This window comes from Plecotus auritus (assembly GCF_963455305.1).
Source record: "Plecotus auritus genome assembly, chromosome: 9".
Lineage (NCBI taxonomy): Eukaryota > Metazoa > Chordata > Mammalia > Chiroptera > Vespertilionidae > Plecotus > Plecotus auritus.
Window position 1 is genome coordinate 140,836,186 of NC_137783.1, and position 25,628 is coordinate 140,861,813.

At 36.5% G+C, this 25,628-nt stretch overlaps 1 long non-coding RNA gene across 1 annotated transcript; it reads right to left on the reverse strand.

Moving 5' to 3' along the window:
* Window positions 1-2,400: 2,400 nt before the first annotated feature.
* Window positions 2,401-25,295, reverse strand: LOC308233980. The gene is made up of 6 exons (XR_013959017.1): window positions 25,076-25,295; window positions 19,878-19,983; window positions 18,960-19,060; window positions 17,551-17,629; window positions 9,340-9,449; window positions 2,401-4,790 (listed from the first exon to the last, which is right to left on the reverse strand). It is a non-coding gene; the product is annotated as an uncharacterized lncRNA (long non-coding RNA).
* Between the last annotated feature and the right edge of the window lie 333 nt (window positions 25,296-25,628).

Below are 25,628 nucleotides of genomic sequence, written 5' to 3' on the forward strand. Positions count from 1 at the left end.
AACTTAACATGTTCAGAACAGAAGTCTTCCCCCACCACACATACACCTCTTTTCTTCCCATCTTTGTTAAAGACACCACTATTTACCCTCTTTTAAAAACCTAAAACCTAAAGATCAACCTTGATTCTCTTTCCATTACATTCTCATGTCCAATTCTTCAGCAAATCTTGTTCACTCTACCTCTTATATGCAGGTTCTGGTTCTGCAGGTCTAGGGTAGAGCCTGAGATTCCACATTTCTTTTTTTAAATATATTTTTTATTGATTTCAGAGAGGGAGAGGGATAGAAACATTAATGATGAGAATCATTGATTGGCTGCCTCCTGCACGCCCCCTACTGAAAATCGAGCCCGCAACCCAAGCATGTGCCCTTGACCGAATTGAACCTGGGACCCTTCAGTCTGCAGGCTATCCACTGAACCAAACCGACTAGGGCTAAAATATATCTTAACCATTCTTCCGAACTCCTGCTACTACACAATCCAAATCATAAGCACTTCTTGCCTGGAGTATGGCAATGGCCTCCTAATTGGTCTCCCTGAAGTCTGGCTTGAAGTTTGTTCTCCATGAAGCAACTAGAATATATTTTTTAAGTAAATTAGGTATTTTTTCTTTTGCTCAAACACCTCAAGAGCTTTTTATCACATTAAGAACAGTCCTCTAAGACTAGTTTATCTGCCCTGACTTCTCCAGCAGCAACCACCCTCTCCAATGCTTACTTGATTCCAGGCACACTTCCTGCAGTTTCTCAAATAAGTCAAGTTCATTCCAGTCTCAAAGCAGTTCTACTTTCTGTTCCCTCTCCCTGGAACCCCTTGCCCTCTATTTCTCAAGGCTCACTTCTTTGTATTATTTAGGCTTTTGCTCATACATCCTCTCCCTTGAAGTGGTTTTCTCTGACTGCTCTACATAAATACCCCAAATAGCTTCTTCTCCTTTGCCCAGTTGCTACTTATTTTTAGCCTAATTTCTCTCAAAGCACTTAATGTTTTCAAATCTTTTATTTGGTTTTGTCCATCTTCCCCAAAGAATGTGAGATCCTGAGAACAGTGACTTCTCCTTGTTCACATTATAACTTCACTTAAGATGTGCACCTAAGAGTACTTGACACTTTGTAGGTATGCAATAAATACCTTTTGAATGAACGATGAGTTGGTAAGTGGATATATGAAAACAGTCTAATGAGAGATATAGACATCTAACTATATATATATATAGTAAAATTCAGTAAGTACAAAGAAGAAAAGAATAGGGCTTAGGGGAGGAGGAGAACCTAATTTAGGAGACTGCCCGCAAAGGCCTTTTTAAGAAAGTAGCATTTGAACTGGTATCTAAGGGTAAGTAGAAATTAATCTGGCAAAAAGTAGGGTGGGATAAAGGAGAGAAGAGAGCAACAAATATTAAGTTTTGTTGTCATCTTGAAAAATACATATATGTGCCTCTAGCACATACCACAGCATCTTACACAACATTAAATAGGCATAAAAAATAGTTGATTTTGAATTTTTAATAAGGACAGCTACCCTAGCAACAGACTTTCTATGGATGTTAGAATTCATATTACGTATGTTCTTTTCATTAAAGGAATATTGAAGATTGAAATCATCTCATTTTGGTATCCATTCCTTCTATATAAAGTTTGGGCACTACCAATGCAATTAACAGGAATAATCGTTATTAAAAATGCATTATTTTATTCTGATCACATCAGCCTTCTTTTCCCAGTAACTATTCAATTGACTCAAAGAAAAAATAGTGATTCATAGAGTGAAGCGGTAAGAGCCAGAGTTAAGCTTTATGGGTTCAGCTGGTTGCACATTTTTGGAATTGAACAATCCTTTGTCTGTGGTTAAATTGTATGAACCACTAAAAACTAATGCTTATAAGAACCTATAATGATGCCCTACTCCTATTTAGCAGCTTTCTGTGCTACAATTTAACATACAGACCAGGGTTTCTAGAAATTAACAGAGCCATACTAACCAAACATGAAACCATTAAGCTTTCCAAAGAGAAAGCATTATCATAACATTTTTTTTGGTCTCAGGTAAATCTAGGACCAAATCCTAATTCTAACTTTTATTAGCTGTATGATTTTGTGAGGATTTAGCTACTAAACATTCAATTCTACATCTGTAAGATGGGACATTATTCTTAAGTGTTTCCCAATGACTGGCAGATAGATACTAATGTTCCGTGAGGTAGGTACTACTCCTATCCCCATTTTAAAGATGAAGAAACTGAAGCTTAACCATTAGACAGTAGATGGAAGAAGTGTGGTTATGAAATTATATCTCAAGAACTAGTTCAAAGAAGGCAACATAAAAGCATGGTTAAGGCACAGAGAAGTTTCTAGAAATATTTGGTCGTTACACAAATAACATGCTCAGATACATCCACATTGGATTTCAGTCTCATTTATTTAAAAGATTTAAAGTTCAGAATAGTCTTTAAAATGGAAAAATGAGAATAAACAATATTGTGTCATATTAGTATACAAATGTTCCCATTTAACTTTAAATTCATTTTCAGTACTTCTGTAAATTTACTTTTAGATCAGATTTTCATGAGGAAATCAGGGGTTGTTCAATGTATTGAAAGAAAATTCCACAATGAGGGAATTTCACAGAACTGAGAAGTTTTTAAGAATACCAGTACAACAGAGCTGAATCCTTTATTCGGGTGCACAATAAAACTTGCATATTTTAACAGGTCAGTCTTCTATCTCATCTTCGTTTAAACATAGCTAAACATACTGCACTTGCTCTCTCCTTTAAGTTCAGTTGAGAGGGTGTTCAATCCTGGGTTAAGCAACAGTGCCGTGAGAAACAAATCAATTTAATATAAATAAATTTTTAACATTAGAAATTGTGTGGTTACCAAAAAGTTAATATTTAACTTCCTTAACAAACAATATTACCATAGGAATGAACATTAACATTTATTATGCTTCAATATTGAATTATCATTTTCAAAATGACCTCACATACATTACCCTACACAAATACCACAATAGCACCCACATTTTTCCAACAAGGAAACAGACTCTTTAAGATGAACTTCTTGCTTAACACATTGCGGACCAGTGGTTTTATTGCTAGCTTTACCCAGTAGCCAGATAAGTTTCTACTGAACGAGTACAAAAAACATTACACTTATGTAACATTTTACATAAATGTTAAAGGCACGCTTTAACATTAAATACCCATTTCATTTTGAAGTTATTTATTACATGTTCTTACAAGCTAATATCTTTTTTAAGTATGATACTTTGTAAAACACTGTGTAATATGAAGCAAGAATTCTCGTGATCTGTCCGCAATGTGTTAAGAATCACTCTGGGTGCAGTAGGCCTGGTTTTAAACCAAGGAGTCTGCACTGAAAATACAGGGCTCTTCCTACTCTACCACCTACTTTATAAGAGAAGTTAAGGTCATGTTTCATAGATCCTCCTGTAAACGTATAAAATGAAACCGGTCATTTTGAAACAAATGTTTAAAAATATAATTTTAATATTTTATTTTTTATTTTCAAAAGCTCATAGAAGCATATAAAATGAAACAGTATCCCACCCCATTTCCTGTGCCTGTACATTGCAGCTGGCAATTTGGTGTGCATTCTTCCATTTCTTTTTCTCTGTAGGTATAAAACTATATATGTACAACATATATACATACACACTTGTTTTAAAAGTAAAAACTTTGATCATACAATCTGACAACTTTCTTTCTCGTCGCTATACCATTCAAAATACCACAGTGAAATCTTGACATATTAATATTGTAAATCAACTGGATTTCTTTATTGCACCAGCCTAATATTCATCTCAACAACCTGACCAAAATGCTCTTCCACTTTAAAAAAAAAATGTATCATTGTCAGCAAACCAGTTTAGAGCTGGGTGAAAGGGAAAGTAAACTGATAGTTGGGCAATATCACACTTAAAGCCAAAAATAACAAAACTTGATGAATATTACCCAAGCAAACTTAAAATAAATAACATAGGGGAATTTCAGAAATGTTCCTTCACTTGAATGCTTACTTTAGCAATGGACTCAGAATTTGCTATCCTTACTCATCCTTACTCATATTTTTCCTAAAATTTGTAGCTTATGTAATTTCTATTCCTTTTGCCTACTTTTCTCCTTTCCCTTTATTATATCTGTATATATTTCAGCATGTATCTAAAATTATATTTGCTTTTTAACTATAATACCTATACCCCCATCTGAAAATTTAAAAATAGTTCCTGTATACCATCAAATATTCCCAATTTTTGTATTATCTTAAAATATGGTGCATTTGCAATTACTGACATGATTAAAGTGCTTTCGTTTGAAGCACCTCTAAAGCAAGCACCTGGAAGTCACACATCACCTACCTTTTTCTCTTTCAAAGTTTCAAGAATACATACATGGAAGATTCATCATTGAGAAAATTTTAATGAACTGGAAAACTGAACAAGAAAGTAGGATTATATAAAAAAATGTTTGCTTCGATTAAGGCAGCTGCAAAAATTGCTAGCTAACAATACAAAGAACTACTGAAACTGAGGTGCTAAAAACAGATGTGAAAACAGTAAACTAGATTCACTACAAATAAAGAAATCATCAGAAACATGTACAAACCAAGTCTAGGATGCAACATTCCACTTTCTGAATACCACAGGGAAAAAAGAATATGTGCATATCCTAAAGGTATAATACATAACTTCCTTCTGGGAGCTCAAAGCAAGTGATCTTGATTTACAGTTGAACACAATGGAAGAAACTGCTCGTGGGTCCCGAATACCTGTATTAGATGAAATTCAGAAAGAAAAAACATGGTACAAATGTCAATAGCTCTTTGAAACCAATCATCTGGAAATAAAATTTTGAAACTCTAATTTTAATTTGGGAGAAAAGACCTATATGCAAGACATGAGTAGTTTTAGGGTTCTGTTTTCTATTCCAATCCATACAGTCTCTTACACACTCCTCCTTTACAGTTGTCTTATTTATAACTGCATTCTACACTTTATTGTATGTGTACATTTGTGTGCTTAATGAAGATATGAATGAACACTCTGTAAGTCCCTTAATATGGGTCTCTTTTTGGTCTGGTTTGTAGAGAGACCAAAAAGCCCAAATTTATTATTTCCACAAATTCCTCATAAATGAGCTACTCACTCATCATTTCATGAATGTGATATTTTAATCATTTACATGGGAATGTCAAAAAGACTTCCTACCAAAACTGAGAATATTTCTTATTCATACAAAATGTTTAATAAACTTGGCTTAACATAAAGGACCCTGTTTATAGAAATACAATTAATTGCAAATTTGTAGAGAAAACAACAAAAAGCAATTTGTGAGTGAAATCATTTTTAGTATGTTTCCAAGTATATAGAAAACATTACTTTAAATATTTGAATGCTCCCACTAACAATATTTTTCTACTTTACTTTCAAAATTGTAACTGATACTGAAAAATATATCCACTTATATTTAACTAGAAGCCTGGTGCATGAAATTCATGCACAGGGCTGGGGCAGGGCGTTCCCTCAGCCCAGCCTGCACCCTCTCCAATCCGGGACCCCTTGGAGGATGTCCGACTGCCAATTTAGGCCTAAACCTGTAGTTGGACATCCCTCTCACAATCCTGCACTGCTGGCTCCTAATTGCTCACTTGCCTGCCTGCCTGGTTGCCCCTAACTGCCCCCCTCAGCCAGCCTGATCGCTCCCAATTGCCCCCCCCTGCTGGCCTGGTCACTCCTAACTCCCCCCCCCCTGCTGGCCTGGTCACCCCTCACTGCCTCTGCCTGCCAGCCTGGTTGCTCCTGCCCCCCCCTCACCGGCCTGGTCACCCCTAACTGCCCCCCTGCCAGCCTGGTCACCCCCAACTGCCCCCCCACCACTGGCCTAGTCACACCTAACTGCCCCCTCCCTACCAGCCTGGTTGCCCCCAACTGCCCCCCCTCTGCCAGCCTGGTTGCCCCCAACTGCTCCCCCCTGCTGGCCTGGTCACTCCTCATGGCCCCCCGCACTGGCCTGGCCACCCCACGCAGCCTGCTTGTTCAGTTGTTTGGTTGCCCCTCACTAACCCCCCTGCACCAGCCTAGTCACCACACACAGCCTACTTGTTCAGTCGTTTGGTCATCCCTCACTAAACCCCCTGCCGGTGTGGTCATAGGCAGCCATCTTGTGAGGGCATGACAGGCAATTTGCATATTACCTCTTTATTATATAGGATAGTTCTTTTTCCTGTTTAGGTACTTCTTGCTGTTCCAGGGTCTGCCAAAGTTGGCACCTCGAATCTTTTAAGCAGACCTTTAACTTTCCCACTCTCACGGAATACTTGGATGTACTGGATTCTTGGCCCCAGATCCTGTCACTGCCTATGTTTTCTTCTAAGAGTTTTATGGTTCCAGATCTTACATTTAAGTCTTTAATCCATTGAGTTTATTTTTGTATATGGTGTAAGAAAGTGGTCCAGTATCATTTTTTTTCATGTATCTGTCCATTTTTCCCAATATCTTTACTGCATTATATATCCTTGCCTCCTTTGTTGTAGATTGACCTTACAAATGAGATATTTGGGCTCTTTCTTTTATTCCATTGATCTATTATGTTTTAATACCATATTAGTACTACTTAAGTGGTTTTGTTTTCTTAATTTCAACTTATAATTGTTTGTTGCTAGAACATGAGCATTTTTAAGGCTCTTGGTAAATACTGTCTTTTTTAAAAATGTTTTTAATTGATTTCAGAGAGAGCAAGGGAGAGAGGTAGAAATGTCAATGATGAGGATCATTGATAGGCTGCCTCCTGCACGCCTCCCACTGGGGATCGCACATGCAACCAGGGCATGTGCCCTGATGGGAAATTGAATCATGACCTCCTCGTGGTTCATGGGTTGATGATCAACCATTGAGTCATACCAGCAGGGCAATACTGTCCTTTTTTAAAAGGTCATACCAATTTACATATCCAACAACATATGAGTGCCTGTTTGACACTTTTTTAAGCACTGACCTTAAACATTCCCACCTCCCTAAGTGTGGCAGATTTTAAAAATAGATTTAGTCTTTCAATTTACTTTGATTACTGGAGAACTATAATGTTCTCTTCTTGGATCGAGGGAGTAGTATTTGACCTCAGGCACAGAAAGTTTGATCATAAGCCTTGTTTATAGCACACCATCATTACTGGCCTTTTAATTTAGTTTCTTTTACCTCACTCCCCACTCCTATTCTTTCTCCTTTCCCCTCTATGGGTAACTTTTTTTGTCCCTAGATTGTTCCAATGTGTTTGACGTTTTTGAAATTTTCTTTCAAAACATTTGTACCCATGTATTTTAAGTTTATACAAATGGTATTGTTATAGATTTTATTATTACTCACTAAACACTGTATTTTTAAAATATATACATATGTGGTGGATATATGTAGTCTTTTGCTTCTATTTAATGTATAGCACTATCTGTATGAATACCTCTACCATATTTTACCCACCCCTCTCCCAATGATTAAGAACCCAAGGTTGGTCCTAAGCTTCTGCCATCCAAGCATGTGATCAATATCCTCATATTCGCTCCTTTAGAGACCTGTGTAAGACTTCTTGAGGACAAACACTGAGAAACAATTTCATTATCTATATTCATTTAACTAAATTCTGCCAGATTGCTTTGCAGAATAGCTCCTACACTTTACATGTTCAGTAATGGTGTGAGGGTTCCTACCCGTCCCATTTTCATCAATACTTGACATCACCCATATTCCTAATTTTTGTTAGTCTACTGGGTATAAGGATATATTTTATTATGGCTTTAATCTGAATCGCTCTGATTACTGAACTTGAGCATATCTATGTTGTTAGCCTGTTCATAACCTTGGTGCATGTTTCTACTGTAGCTCTTGTTTTTTGTTTGATGTAGTGTGCATTCCTTGTTGTACTATAGAAAATAATTCCTTGTCAGATTTAAACATGCAAATATACTCTCCTATACTGCCACCTATTATAAATTATGAAGCAATTTTCCCAGTAATTTTTTCCAGTTATTACTGCATTACAAAGTATCCCAAACCTCAGAAGCTTAGAACCACTTTATTTTGCTTATAATTTTATGGGTCAAAAATTGAGAAGGGATCCAGTGGGCAGTTAGTCTTATTTACACAGCCACAGCCAGGGCAGTTGGTGCTGGAGAATCCATTTGCAAAATAGCTTCTTTCCTTACATGTCTGGTTCCTTGATGCTCCTAGCCCCCTCCACTTGATGTCTCCAGGGCCTCTTTACATGACTTTGGGTTTCTCACAATATAGTGATTTCAGGGTGATTGCATTTCTTACATAGTAGCTGGCTTTCAAGACGCAAGAAAAGCCCTATCCAGTTTCGCTCAATGGATAGAGTGTCAGCCTGTGGACTGAAGGGTTCCAGGTTGATTCTGGTCAAGGGCACATGCCTGGGGTGTGCAGGAGGCAGCTAATCAATGACTCTCTCTCATCATTGATGTTTCAATCTCTCTCTCCCTCTCCCTTCCTCTCCGAAACCAGTAAAATATATATATATATATATATATATATATATATATATATATATATATATGCAAGAAAAAGCTGTCTGTCAGGTCAGGTGAGAGCCACACTGGGACATCACCATGTCTACCACATTCTCTTGGTCTAAGCCAGGGGTGGGAAACCTTTTTTTCTGCCAAAGGCCATTTGGATATTTATTCTTGAGCTATACAAAATTATCAACTTAAACATTAGCCTGCTATATTTGGTTAAACATTTAATTAACTCACTCACCCCTAATGCTTTGGCAGGGCCAGAACAAATGATTTCATAATCCTTGTATGTTCACCACACCTGGTCTAAGCAGTCAAAGGGCCTAACAAAACTTAAGGAAGTGTAAAGATGCCACCTGTTGATAACAAAGTGATATCATCACATGCAGAAGAGCATGGGAACTGGGAGATGTTGTGGCCATCTTTGGGAAATATCATCTACCACATTATTTACTGACATTTTTCTTTTTCTTTTGAGAATTGTCAAACCATGCTTTAACAATTTTCCTAATGATTTATAAAAAGTCTTTATATTACATATCTCAAACCTTTTGTATTTATAAAAATTATGTTTCTTCCAAGTTTTCCTCCTCAGGTAGAAGAATATGATAGAAGTCTGTTCCATTTACTTTACTGTTATGTTTCTTTAAAAATATAATTTGTTAGGACAAAAAAATTACATGTCTATGCACCTCAAAAAAAGTAATGAGCCCTAGCCAGTTTGGCTCAGTGGATAGAGTGTCAGCCTGCGGACCAAAGGGTCCCGGGTTTAATTGCAGTCAAGGGCACATACCTTGGTTGCAGTCTCCTCAAGGCCCTGGCCCTGGTTGGGGCTCGTGCAGGAGGCAACCAATAGATGTGTTTCTCTTACATCGATGCTTCTTTCTGTCTTTTCCAGTCTCCCTAAAAATCAATGGAAAAATATCCTCAGATGAGGATTAACAACAACAACAAAAAAAGAATGATACGTTATAGGATCTTATTAAGGAATAAGTCATTTCACAATTATCTTAAAATTAAACCCATTATATTATAAATTCAAATTTGCTAAGACAATTGTAACAAGTGGTACAGAAAAATTTAAAATCACTGATGTCTTCATTTTTAACTCTAATGCAATGGGCCTTTTTGTCCCCTTTATTCTATACCTTGGTTAATACTAAAATAAAAAGAAACAAGTTGGTCATTCTTTTTAATATATATATATATATATATATATATATATATATATATATACATATATATATATATACACACACACACACACACACACACACACACACACTAGAGGCCTATTGCACAAAGATTCATGCAATAGGCCTTCCTTCCCCTGGCTGCTAGCACCGGTTTTCCTCCGGCAGGTACCCGGGACCTGGGCCGCAGCAGAGCCAAGCCTTCAGCCTTCAGGCTTGTCTCGGGCCGCAGCGGAGCCTTCAGTCTTCGCTCCATGCCTGTTAATTTGCATACTCACTTCTGATTGGCTGGTGGGCATCGTGGAGGTACGGTCAATTTGCATCTTTCTCTTTTATTGGTATAGATTTTTATTGATTTCAGAGAGGAAGAAAGAGGGAGATATAAACATCCATGATGAGAACCATTGATCAGCTACCTCCTGCACGCCCCACACTGGGGATGGAGCCCGAAATCCGGGCATGTGCTCCAACAGGGATTCGAACCATGACCTCCTGGTTCACATGTCGACGCTCAACCACTGAGCCATGCCAGCTGAGCTGGTCATTCTTTTACTAGAACTTCAATGACAATATGGTTCCTGCCCCCTCAAAGAAACTTCTTTAAAAACAATTTAAAGCCCAAAAATATGTTTATTTCAGAGTTTAAAAAAACAAATTGTAAAGCACTTTACAGATAATTTTTTAGATTAGTACACAGAACTGCTTTCTGCTTTTATGTGAATTCAAGGCTTCCTTCTTATATTGTCTTGAACCTTTCACAAATATGTATTTCATGAGCACGTCAGGCAAGAAGTAATACTGTCTACAAGTTAAACTTGTCTAAAAATTACAAGTCATACATCTTTACTAACTAAAGACTGTTAATGTTAATAACAGAAAAGCAATCTAAAGCTATGTGTCTTGGATTTTTTTTGCCAGCCAAATTGTGGCACTTTGTGCTGAGGTTTAAAGAAGTCATTAACTCATTCCCCCTCCATCCCCCTGGAATATAGAAATATAATATTTACATCATTTTAATTATAAAAATGTAATGACAAGAATGGTTTATTAAAATAACATTCTTATTAAGAATATTTTAGATGAAAATCTTTTTAAAAGTGGGAACAAATAATTTAAGAAATATCATTTAAGTTCTAGAGCTCCATAAGCACACTGAGAAAGTTGAACCAAAAAAGAAAAGAAAAATAAGGAAGGCGAAGGACAAAGCAAAATTATCTCTTAAGATCTTTTGAAGCTTTAAGATATAGATAGAATCCTGTGACAGTATATATGCATATGATCTTCTTTCCTTTCCAATGGAAATTAATATCCTTTCATCTGACACAGTATTTTGGAGTAATTGTTCATTTACTGTCTTTTGCCCCAAACCTATACTAATAAGAGAAATATGCAAATTGATCGTACCTCACAATGCCCACCAGCCAATCAGGCATGAGTATGCAAATTAACCCAACAAAAAAAATGGTGGGTTAATTTGCATACGTAGGCACAGAGCAGCCAGACAGGGCAGGATGCCTGCTATGAAGAGGAAGGCAGGGGGCGGAGGGAGCTATAGGAACGGTGCTCCAGCCCGAGTGGAGAAGGCTGAAGGCTCTGGCCAGAGCGAGGATGGAAGGCGGCAGCCAAAGTGAAGGCCTGGGTCCCGGGTGCTGGAGGAAAACTCGTGCTGGCAGCCAGGGGAAGGAAGGCCTATTGCACAAATCTTCGTGCAATGGGCCTCTAGTATCATATGATTAACACTGACTTCAAAAACTAGGGCCCAGCATAGCAGAGATAATGTATTTTGTCCTGTATATGTATGTATGAAGAATCAGAAAATAAAATTAATCATTGACAGGCATGGAAAAATTTTAAATACTTTTTCTCTTTCACTCAGACACCTTAAGTTCCAAGAAGGTAGAGGTGAGGGGGTGGAGATACACTTGTTGTGTAAGAGTATTGCAATCTAAAAATAAATGTATTAAAATTAAAAAAAAATACAAACCAACAATTCTTTCTCTTCAAAGAATGTAAATGAAAGCTAAGAGCCAAATTCTGAATGGATGGTTTGTTGTCTTGCATATGCAGGGTTACCACTCACAAATGTTCAGATGCAGAAATGCATTAATAAGAAATGCTTACTTTCAGCAATGTGAACAGTTAAGTAAAGGGAAACAAAATTAGAAAGGACTTGAGACATTTCCACCCAATCCCACCACCCCCAGTGTTTCTAAATTTTTGCTACAACCTAAAATCAAAACTTTAATTTTTCATTATCTTCCAAATTATATTATTTGGAAGTAAATTTGTGTTTCCTTTTTTTTAAGTGAACACCAGAACTGAAGGCTTTCATTTATAACACCAAGGTCAACAAAATTACCCTTTAGTGTTCTCTCATCAAAAGGAGTTTCATCAAAACCATGCAAAGCCGAAGTTTCAAAAAGCTTTTGGCATAACTATCAAATATGTATACACAACCTTAGGAGTAATCTCCAAAAGGTAGTGGATCTACCATACTTTTCTGAAACTACAGTTGATGCTATGTATTACAAAAAGCATTTCACACCAGAAACAGAACTGAAGTGATGGAGGTGGAAAGCAGAGTACAAAATAAAGGCCTAAAAGATTAAATGTTAGAACTCTTGGGTGTAAAACCTCACCACATTCTAGAGAGATGTGTTTACTCATAAATGCCCAGAGGGTTATTTGCAAATGCAAAGTTTATCTCTAAACTTACCAAATAAGTACTCATCCACGTTCAAAGCACTTTCTAATAAAGTCAGTGGTAACTTGGTAATTACAAATTTATGTATCTTCTTTCAAAGCAAACGGTGGTTGTGGTTGGTTTTAAATAATTCTGAATGATTCTACAAATCTACAAAGTCTGGCCATCCAGTTTTCCTAAAATACAAAACCAACTCACCAATATTTTACTCACCACCAAACAGTAACAAATACGGACACTATTGGTCTTTTTAAAATAAATTTCCCAGTATTTTTTCAATCGGCAAGTTAGTTAATATTCCAAGACACTCTGGGGTCGGGTCAGAGAGAAGGAAATACTTTTCTGACACTGACTGGCATGCCAACAATATTAGTCTAGCAATCTATACCCGAAATAACATTCAGGAGAAACACACATACAAATCCATCCAGCTTTGCTCCTTTCTCTACCATTACTATATTCTCGAGTAGTCAAGTACTAAGCAAACCCAGACAAGAAGGGAATTATGAAAACCCAGTTCATCACAAAACATCAAAAGGCTGTTTAATGATATATGAACGAGGTCCAATGCAATGACACAGAAACAGGTTTTCTGTGCTCTAAAATGCCAACAAAAACAATGCAACACACACACACACACACACACACACACACACACACACCACAAACTCTCTTTAAATCAATTCTATCATGTGGCCTAGCCCCAAATTAAAAAACTGACAGCTGATTTCCAAAATCTTGTACTTCTTGTACCTTCTTTCAAATCCCCTACTTCACCAAGCAAGTGAAAAAACTTTCTTGACACTAGTTTTACCTGTTGGGGGAAAAAAACTTATAAGTACATTTTGAAATGGCTTTTCATGACCAGTTAAGCCTCAAGTTACACATGAAACAACCAGACTGTCGAAATAAGGCAAAATTTGTACAGCAGTGCCTGGTGGCAGAAATAGTGAGGTCCAAGTTTGCACAGGCAGGTAAGGTAAGTGCTGAGCTGCTTGGCAATCTGATGTTACCCCGAGATCCTGACACATGCAGTTACATGTCAGTGGTGTCCCACTTTGCCTCACGTTGACAGAGCACCCAATGACAAAGGAGATCAAAGTGTCCCGACATACAGAGCACCCCTGTGAACTAAGATTAAGGTGGCAGAGCTCAAAGCAAACCAGATCCCCATAAAAGTACCCAGACGACTTCACAGCACTTAGAGCAGCCCAAGCCCCTGGCTCCCTAGAACTAAAGTAAAGGTACCTGCGATGCTAGCATTTGTTTTCAATTTATTTTTGCACACAATAGCTTTCTACAAACAACTGCAAAACAGTTTCCTGGAGACTCCAAAGTTTTACGAACACATCCAAGTCAACAGAAAAACATTTCACAACGGCCTGACACCGCCTGGCAGCATTAGCAAACAAGCTCAAGGTCCACCACGTGCAGCGGACGCGAACCTCACGCCCACGGACACGCTCACAACTCGGTACAATTTCTTAACCCTAAAACAGGACAGACAACACCCAGAATATTACTGTCCACACTTTCCAACATCCCCACCTCTTGCAAAAACCCCACCGGACCCTAGAAAACGAGCCCACCTAACCCCAAATAGTGTCGTGAACATCACTGACTACATGACAGAGCCGACCTCTATTAAGAAAAGGGGGAGGGGTGCAGGACACAAACTACAACAAAAGAACGCACACCCCAGGACCCTGAGACGCTGGTCGCCCAGATATTTCCTAGGCAGAAGGCCTTTAGACGGCCAGGGTCCGTCAGGACGCGGCCCCTCGTGGACCCCGTAGCCGCCAGAGGCCCCCTGGCCCATCCGGCGACAGCAGGCCCCTCCATGCACCCGCCGGGCCGCTCGCTCGTGTCCCGGCATCACAATTAAAAGGCCCTCGGCCACCTGGGGGTTGTTGGCGGCCTTCTGACGGTACAAAGAGCCCTCAAAACGTCCGGAACAACAGAAACCCTCAACTCTTGCCTCGGCGGCGGCCATCACAACAGGAAAGCGGACTTTTGCGACAATTCCCACAATGCCCGAGGCCTACAACTCCCAGAGTGCACCGGGCTCGCCGCGTTTAACCCTGTCGTGGCCAGGAGCTGGCAACCTGCTCCCTTCTCCCTCCCAGCTCCCAATTGTTGCACTTACTTTCACCCGCACAATCCGAAACGAACTTTGCACATTTTGTCAAGCAGTTACCGTTGTGCTATCTCGCCGCCTTCCTTTACCACACAAACAACCACAGCCACCCAGAAAGTGATCCCTGACAGAGTACTGTTGGTTATCTTGAGAGCACTCCTCCCAGTGCCAAATGTGTATCATTTAAAAGGGTACATTTAACTTCAATCAGTGTTCCCTTTCGCCTTTATAATTTTCTGGCATGTTTCTAAATTATTATAGCCCAGAGGTTTTGGTACTCGACATTATTAGTTTAAAATCTGTTTTCTAAGTTCTGGGAATCCACAAGAGAGAAAGACTATCCTATATCTGACTACAATGTTCTACAGCTCTCCATTTCATAAGACAAATTTCCTCAAATATATTGATTCAGAAAATTCATGCGACTCCAAATAAGTCCTAATAACAACAATTAGTTATGGGCAACATATCTTTTCAATTTCAAGTTTGTTTGTTTTTAAGGGAAAACACTATTGTGCCAACACATTTTGCTTTCCCTTTCTCCCTCTCTCTAGTGATAGAAAAATGATCAGAAATAACATAATGCTGCTTTATTCCTTTCTGACGTTAAAATATCAGCAAACAACAAGTAAATAAACATTTTAATATAATTTGAAAATAAAACTAAGAGTTCATTCTTTCAAAAAACTGCACAGTTACATATTTTACTCACAAAATAACTCCTTCAAAGTCTTTCTTAGTTTAATGAAAAATAAGTGTTAAAAATGCATTTCTTTTCAATACATTGCCCATAATTTCAGTAACGATGACAATCACATTTAGAAATCACCGTGTCATCAATGTAAGTTAAATATCTAAGATGTACTTACACAAACTGTAACTTGCTTAGACATGTAACTGACTGACAGACAAAATAATTGTTTGGTATTTGATGCATGCACTAAAAGAACAACTAGAATTCACCCAAAGCATCAGCTATTTTTCTCATACCCAAATATAAAACAAAATGCACACAACGTCTGATTTTTTTCCACAGAAACATTTTGCCATTTGAAAGGGCACTCAAAATGTATCATGAATTTCAAATCACAAAACTCAGAAATACTAATACACACACAAAACCCAAAGCCTTGTTGGAAAGATACATCCATAGCAAAATTTTATTTTAAACGTGTCTCTTAATATTACATTTAATTTATTAGTAATTTTTTAATCTAGTAACCTACAGTGAGAAAATACTTCTCCATCATTTATTTTTTCACTCATGTTACAGTTAATGTAGTTTCATTACCAATTAAAATAAATGCTATATACCAAGACATAAAAAATTGTGTATAAATATAGATTTTGAATTTTAGTTAATTATACTATTTTAGCTTCTGTATTTTTCTAATTTTCACTTAGCACTTTAGTTAGAATTTAGTGAGGCAAAGTTGCATTTTCTCCTCTCTATTTTTAACAGGCTATAGAATTAAATGCATAGTTTGTATATTATTCTCCTGATGTCAAAATATATGATTCATAAGAAAGCCTTAAAAACAAGTCAAAAGTGAAACTGATCTCCTTGTATATTTATTACATGCTTACAGCTCTCTTCTCAGTATTATGAGGTTATATTTTCCATTAGGATGCTAGTCATGTTTTACTTTATTCTTCAAAATATAAGATTTTAAAATTAATACAGCATATTAAAGGGCTTTATTTAAAGATTACATGAGACATAATTTACATACTTTTTCAGTTATCATAATTCTTTTTTATAAAGTAACTTAGAAGTTTAGTATATCCTAATTAAGTTTTAACCTACATGCTCAATATTAACATGATTGTCTTAAGAAGAAAACAAATTTATTCTAGAAATAAATTCTTCAAATTCATACAAAAAATTTTAGTATTTTTCTGTCAAAATTTTTAGATTCTATTTAACCACATGAATTTTTACCTGTATTTCTTAAAAACCTAAACCTCTGTACTATGGTTTTCAAAAGTACTCATATGTAGGAATCTTGTTTACTCTTGAGAATATATATTAATAGAAGACAAATATTGTAATCTATTTTTTTTCCAAATGTGGTATTGATAACAAAGCTAGAATGTACAAATTTGTATATCTTATAACAGATTCTATGTATAATTTCTATAACTACATCTTTCATTCTTTTAACTTCATAAAATACTTCAAAGCATCCCTAATGTTTGTTTAGACATTTTAATTGCATTTTTAGTTTATTTGCTTTAAAACATTTGCTTTTCATATATGTAATTTATACTGTTCATTCAAGTAAAATGCATTAATAGAATTACTTCAAATATTAAATTAGTTGCTAATATTCTAATATGCTCAAAAAGTTAGTCTTTTTCTTTTCTTATGTTACCAGTATGACACAAACCAAAACTGAAAAACAAAGGACAGGTTCTTGCCTTATTAAAAAAATTGTTTATTATGATCTTACAAAGCAATATTTTCCTAGCATGGGACTATATCCCAGAGTTTATGCTTCTCTGTTATTGCCCAAATCTTAAGTAACTTTTATTCACTGGCCTGCTTATAAAGCAGTGACCAGTCTTTCACATTTTCACAATAGTCCATTTTTTTTAATATCACACACATTTACATTTATGTTTAGGAATATTCTAAGTGTTTGAAAAAACTCTAATTCCTGATTTTGCTAAATGTGATTTTAATTTTGTTATCTCTTAAATACTTAGACAAGACAGATGGTGGGAATCCTATTATCATGTCAGTCTATTAGAAAGTGCAAAAAAGGGTCTCCCACAAAAAATGATCTTTCTAAGTGAAATATTTCCAATTAATTTGTTTCATTTAACTTAAAAAATCTGGCTTTCTATCATCTTCATAATGTTTTATATCAATTAAGTGAGCAAAGCTTAAGTATATGTTACTTCTTTCCTCTAATTGAAATATTCTCTTTCCAACAGATAGATAAATAATAGAAAATGTTTCCTTACCTAAAGATGAAACGTTTCACCTTTAAAAGAATCTCCCCAATTCTTCAGGAGGTAAAACTTTTTTATTTTTCCTTCTAGTCTGTGAAAAAGAATAACATAGGATAATGAATATTTCACATTTTTTATCCTAATTTTAGACAAGGCTTAAATATAATTAAATTAAATTAAAGCTGTCAATTAAAATATCATCCTGTTTTAAACTTTATCACAGAACCACTATAAGAAGGTGGTTTCTGCACTGACATATCTTGTGAGTCTTATTTATGACTGAATAGTTTTAGCACTCTTTCAATTTTTTGTAAGTCATTAACTATACTTATATGTTTTAAGATTCTTTTTAATACATAATAATGCCTGGCTTTTACATAGATTCTGTAGTCTAAATTTCCAAGAAATAGTGAAAGAAAAAAATCTAAACACTAAAATTTCTAACATTTAAAAGGCCTTTACATCAATTTCTCCAAAAAGAAATCATTAAAACACTACATACTCTAAGATAGAAATACTAAATACTTTAAGACAGAGTAAGTTTAGGCTGAATTTATTAAAACAATTATCCTCCTTGTCCCTCTCACTCTTTCTGCTCATAATTTTCTCTCCATTATAGCACAGATCTACATTCATTAACTGACATGCCTTCTCTCCAAAGAAAAATTATCTTCTGCTTAGGAAATGTTCAGATTCCTTACATTTCCCCTAATTGTACATATGGATCTATTATTTCAAATTCTAGAAGGGGAATGTGAGAATTAATGTTTCTTCTTCCTAGATCTATTTTCCAATTCTTCCCTCAGTAGGATTGTGCCATACCCCACGTAGCTTTTTCTTTTTTCAACAAGATGTGCCTAACATACCTCTCCCCAACATTTGAGGGCGTATTCTGATTTTGTTTCTGTGTTTTAATGTATATATCACAGTGTGGCTAATGCTACCTCTCCATACTCCAAACATAAATATTTGCAGTCTCCTCCATTCATCAGACCCTAGCTATTTCCTGTTCTTCACCAGAATGTCCCATTTGGGATTCGAATATAGAGGAGACCTTAGGTAAGTTAGAACCACAAAGAAGAATGTCGACCACAGATATCACCATTCACGTCTTTGAAAGTATCTTGCTCATAACTCATCTTGATACTTCCGAGCAATAGAGAACCTGTAAAATTCATACGCACGAGCACTAGAAAATTCCTCTCCCTTACGTCACTATTGCCTACTTTCCACTTCCAAAGCCATATTTTCAAAAGATGTGACCTTTCTGGTACAAATGATCTTTGCAAGTGCCAAGCGGAGTTTTTTATGAGGGTAGGAGAGTTGGCCACTCACAGACCCAATCAATTTCTAGGGCATCTGCAACATGACCCACCAGGTCTCAACCCAGACTCAAAGCCGGAGCTCTGCCTTCACTTCACCTTGCCATGGCTCCTGAAGGATTGACGGGAAGCACATCACTGCATGGCGCCTCATTTTCTTCACCTCTAACTTGACTCCATCGCCCAACAACAAGCAGATGCTGAAGTGAAAGCAGGCAGGGGAGTCAGGATCAAAGAGAAGAAAAAAAGACACCCCCCCTCCCCCCGCAAAAGACTTGAATTAACATGACATCTATTCCTCAGCTCTACCCATTTTCCTGAAGCCTTTCTCACAGCCATGGAGGAGGCCTGTGATACTGGGCCAGGTGGAGGGGTGCAGTACAGAGAGCCTCCAATGTCCTCCAACCCCACAACAGCACAGACAATAATATGGGCAGAAATAACAGCAATGTTTTTCTTTTTTAATAAAAAAAAAAAATGACAACTAAAAGCTTTTTTCTAAAATTACTGACATGGCAGGTAAATGTGTGTGTGTGTGTGTGTGTGTGTGTGTGTGTGTGTGTGTGTGTGTGTTTTATCGAGAATAATACACAAGTGGGTTCAGAGACATAAAAATCTTATCTTTTCTTCGGCCTCCGTGCTGTAGGCTTCTTTTTCTCCGTGTAAACAGACAATCTAGTCCTCATTCAGTAACCCAATGCTATTGTAACTAGGGAGCCAGCACAGTGGGGAGCCTTTAAGCCCCTCAGGGAAACTCCCTCCAACCCAATCCTGGCTTGGAGAATTGTAAAGGAAACTCCACAAAGCATTTTTAGTGTTCCAAAAAAGGATTCCTGCCCCCTCCCCTGCTCAAAACTCCACACCAAATTTATCGGACTCATTAGTTCCTATTGAGACACACTCAGTTACTTAAAAGAAAGCACTAAGCATAAACTTGGTGGGAAGTGATTTTTTTTAAAGCCAAGAAATAGTCATCCTAAACAGTAACAGATTAACAGATGAACATTAACTGCTTACTAGTTTCAACACCAGCTGCAAATGGGTTGATTCTTCATTTGTTGGAACCATCAAGGGTGCCAAACTCTTCCCCCAAACTTCCTTTCCATTTTAGAAAACCAAGTTCCTAGAAATAATAATAGTAAAAAAAGAATTTTCTTTATCAGGGGCTTTTTAAACATTAACTGCAAATCCAATCTAACACTGTTGAGCATTAAATTAGCTCTCCTTCTTCCCTCTCTCCCTCTTTTAATTTGGGAAAATTCACTGTCTTCTCTACTCTGCTTTCTTGCTCTAAAAGTGAAGGAACTTCCTCCTTCTTTCCCTTCATCCTTACTTGAAATCCCTCTTTTAGCACCCCACACATTTCCCTGGCTTCACTGTATTGTGATACTGGCCAAATTTCACCAAATGCTATCCTCATAGAAAGAGTAAAATGTAAAATGAGGGGGTGTCACAGGATAATCTCCAAGGTCCCATTTAGCTCTCACATTCTGTATGTGTCTAGTATGATCCAGAAAAACTGAAACAACTCCATATAAGAATCCAAATTTGGATCTCATTTCTATGTTTTCCTGCTGTCACCGCATTTCTATAAACTTTTTGCTGAATGACAATATAACACACATTTTCCTGCCAGCAATCCCCTCTTTGCTCTGCTTCTTCAACCTAATTCCTTTCCTCTCTAAGAAACCATTCTGTATCACTAATAACTCCATTCTTTCCATCAAGACCACCACCACCACCACCACTAGCAGCCTTTTTCTGACCTAATCTCTTAATAAAGTCACATGTTCTCCTAAGTAAAACAATAGTACCTACCTACCCAGCCCCTGCTATCATCCTCATCATCCACGTCTATAACATTTACTGAGAACTTCCTAGTTGAAAGAAACTGTTCTAAGCAATGCACATTTAATCCTAACAACCTTATAATGCAGATCTATTATCAGCCCCATTTTACAGATGAGGAAATTGAGGCAAACAAAGGTTAAGTCAGTTGCCCAACAGGTATTCTTATTGAGGGAGGGATCCAAGTCTGAAAGCCACACATTTTGGGTATAGAGTTTGCACCCATAATCATTCTGATGCACTGCCTCTCAGTTTAAATTATTTCCCTGGGCCCTCCTACTTCTAAAATTCATTGATCACCCAGCACTTGATTATCTCAGAATGTCTAGTCTCCTAATTGATAAATTAGACATAATCAGAATAATTTACTTTATGGAGTTGTGAGAATTTAAAAAATTTAATGTAAAGCACTCACAACAGTGCCGGGCACAGAGTAAATAGTTTAAAGAAATATTAGCAACTATTTAATAAGAGCTCTCAATTTGCAGATGAAGACCCTGAGGTCAGTAGTTAGTAGAAAAACTAGAACTGGAAAAAACTAGAAATAATGTGCCCTGCTCTTTAAAAAATACCACTTATTAATGTCGTGCTAACTTCAAAGACACACTTAAAGTTTAAAACTTTAAAATAACCCTCATCTTGTGTTTCTTAGTCCAGGGTTTTTTCTTTTCTTTTCTTTTCTTTTCTTTTCTTTTCTTTTTTTTTGGTGCCCTTGACCAGAATCAAACCTGGGACCCTTCAGTCCGCAGGCCGATGCTCTATCCACTGAGCCAAACAATCCAGGGTTTTTTCTGTTGAACCATACTCCTTCTCTGGCTAAAAAGCAAATTTCTGAAATCATGGATTCTGGATTTGCCTGCCCACTCCTCCTATCACAGAGCTGGATGGTGTACCAGGAAATCACCAGCACCAAGTTCACCACAGGCTTCATGTCTATTAAAAATCACCTGCATGTTGAGTGTAGGTTTAAAGTCATTTCAAATGGTGATACTGATTGGATGAAACACAAAGCCCCGTATTTCAAAACATTATTTTATTAATTGAAAAATAGTTTTTTAAAAGGAAATATTTTCATCCCTGTATAAACAAAACTGGGACTCAGAAGGGTTGTACAGGTAACGCTTATATTTTTAAGTCAATGTGATATGTTAAAGGTGATGATAACAGGAGATGAGGGCATGCATTTGTGAGTAGCAAAGAATCAAAGACACTGAAGTCAACCCAATGGAAGCTGGGCTCTATCAGAATTTTGCATTATAAATGATCCTTTCCCTATTAGAGGTTTATTTTCTTTCTGTGGCCTCATGCAATGAATAAATAAACACACGTGTTTTGCGATAAATAGATACCCTGCTAACATATCAAAAAAGTATCACATTACTTGGGTAGAACACAGCTACTGTTCAAAAGACAAAAGAAGCATTTTTAAGAAGCTCATTAACCTGGTAATTCCAAAGACTAATATAAAATCATCTCGGGCCCTAACCGGTTTGGCTCAGTGGATAGAGCATCGGCCTGTGGACTGAATGGTCCCAGGTTTGATTCCAGTCAAAGGCATGTACCTTGGTTGCAGGCACATCCCCAGTGGTGGGTGTGCAGGAGGCAGCTGATCGATGTTTCCCTCTCATTGATGTTTCTAACTCTCTATCCCTCTCCCTTCCTCTCTGTAAAAAATCAATAAAATATATTTTAAAAATAATTAAAAAATAAAATCATCTCAGTATGGTTTATATTTTCATAATTTATGTCATTAACTTCAGACTTTCAATTCACTTATACCATGATTCTGGCTACACTTATTTCCTCCCAAGTTCTTATCTGAGAATCTAAGTTTCTCAAACCTTTGTATTACTGTGACCTTCCTCAAGGAACATTCCACTCATTCTGAGGTCAGAACCCAAACTTTTCAGCATTTAGTTCAGGTAAATAAAAATGAGTATGTCTTCATTTTTAAATGTCTAATGTGCTTTTATTATAATTTCAATTCTAGAATTTTAAATGCAATTTAAAAAATAATAATTTTGCACAGAATTTTCATTTTACGCTGGTTTATGAGTTATCGACCATATTCCAAGAACTAAAACCCTACTTCAGAACATCAATTCCAAGAAATTTTAAATCCATGCTCCCCTCTTGTGCATATACAAAAGTATTATCTCAATTAGGTTGTTTTTTTTACAAAGAAAAGTAGAAAAAGTGTAGCAAACATTCATGCATCATAATCTCTATTCAGTAGTTATTAACATTTAGTTATATTTGATAATACCTCTTTTTTTTGCTAAAGTACTCTAAAAAATACAGATATGGCATTTCTCTCCCAAACACTTCACTGCGAATGACATTTTCCTACATCACCAGAATGCCATTATCACTCCTACAAAATGAACAATAATTTCTTAATACTCAGGCCATACTCTAACGTCTCCACTTGTAATCCAATTTTCTTGATAATATCCTTAAGTCTCTATTCTGTCATCAGTGACAGTACACATGTATTCTTAGACAAAAGCTACCTCTAAAGTGGCTAATTCCAACCAGTTCTGCTAAGGAAGCAATGCCTTCCCTGAACTGCTCCAAGCTCATTATCTGATAGATCATCAGGCATCTTCTAATCCTGCCCTTATGCCTATTGGGGATGTCACGTTAAATCAAACACTGATGAGAACTAGATAAAAGATCCGAAGGGAAAACAGATATTTCCCCTCAGTAATCAGTGTGCATTGGAGAGCAAAGAAAGTGAGACGAGGGACCACAAAACCCTAAATATAGTCACAGTTTTAAATGAGATTGTTTTGCCTAACCATCCAGTATAGGCATGTATAGCTCAATCTATACAAGATACAAAAGTTGTAATTTTCTATGGAACAAATTCACTGAAACTCAGAAAAAAAAATCATATTCACATTTCCTTCAATCATTTAGTTAGCTCAGTAAAAGTGAAACTATAATAATCCATGGAATAACTGAATTATTTAGATTTTCTAGCTGTACGAAATGAAGAGGTAGAGCAATTAGACAAGAAGAAGAAATAAAAGACATCCAAAGTGGAAAGGAAGAAGCAAAACTGTCATTATTTGTAGATGACGTGATATTGTCAACTCTGAAGGTTCCACCAAAAATGGCTAGAACTGATAAATGAATTCAGTAAACTAGCAATATAAAAAAATCAATATCCAGAAATCAGTTGCATTTTTATACACCAAAAATGAGCTCTCAGAAAGAGAAACTAAGGAAACAATTCCATTTACAATTCCATAAAAAAATATAACACACCTAGAAGTAAATTTAACCATAAATGTAAAACACCGGTATTCAGAAAATTATAAGACACTGAAGAAAGAAAATGAAGAATATATAAATAAGTGGAAACATGTACTGTGTTTATGGATAGGAAGAATTAACATCATTATAATGTCCATACTACCCAAAGCAATCTGTAGGGTTAATGCAATCCTATCAAGATACCAATGGCATATTTCACAGAACTCGAATAAACCATATATGGAACCATAAAAAACCCCAAATAGCCACAGTAATCATGAGACAGAAAAATAAAGTTGGAGAAATCATGCTATCTGATTTCAAATTATATTACAAGGCCACAATAACCAAAACAGCATGGTACTGTAAAAATAGACATATAGATCAACAGAACAGAATAGAGAGCCTAGAAATAAACCCATGCCCAGTTAATAGTTGACAAAAGAGGCAAAAACATACAATGGGGTAAAGATAGTCTATTCAATAAATGGTGCTGGGAAAATTGGACAGATCCATGCAAAAAAAATGAAACTAGACCATTTTTTACACCATACACCAGAATAAACTCAAAATGGATTAAAGACTTAAATGTTAGACTTAAAACCATAAAAATCCTAGAAGAAAATATAGGCAGTAAAAGTTCAGACATTTTGCATAGCAATATTTTTTTCTGATATATCTCCATGGGTAAGAGAAACAAAAGAAAAAATAAACAAATTGGGCTACATCAAACTAAAAAGTTTTTGCACAGCAAAGAAACCATCAACAAAATGAAAAGAAACCCCACTGATGGGGAGAACATATTGCCAATGATAAGAGGTTAATATTCAAAATGTATAAAGATCTAATACAACTCAATACCAAATATATATATATATATATATATATATATATATATATATCCAAATAAAAAATAGGCAAAGCCAAGAAACTAGAAACACGAATCAGAAAGGATATATGCACCCCTATGTTCATAGCAGCACAATTTACAATAGCTAAGATTTGGAAACAGCCTAAGTGCCCATCGGCAGATGAGTGGATTAAAAAACTGTGTTACATCTACACAATGGAATACTACACTGCGGTAAAAAAGAAGGAGTTCTTACCATTTGCAGCAACATGGATGGAGCTGGAGAGCATTATGCTAAGTGAAATAAGCCAGGCAGAGAAAGATAAATATCACATGATCTCACTCATTTGTGGAATATAATGAACAATATAAACTGATGAACAAAAACAGATCCAGAGACAGAGAAACATCAATCAGAACGTCAAACCTCAGGGAAGGTAGGGGACGGTGGGGGTAAGGGAGAGAGATCAACCAAATAAAACAGCAAAGCAAAGCAAAAAAAAAAAAAAAAAAAAAAAAAAGGAGATATACTAAAAGTAAAAATAAAATAAAAATAAAAAATGGGCAAAGCACCTGAATAGACACTTTTCCAAAGAGGACATACAGGTAGCTAATAGACATATGGAAACATGCTCAATGTCACTAATCACCAGAGAAATGCAAATTAAAACCACAATGAGATATCACATCATGCCTGTAGGAATTGCTATTATCAACAAATCAACAAACAACAAGTGTTGGTCAGGATGTGGAGAAAAGAGAACCCTCATGCACTGTTAGTGGGAATGCAGATGGGTGTAGCCTTGTGG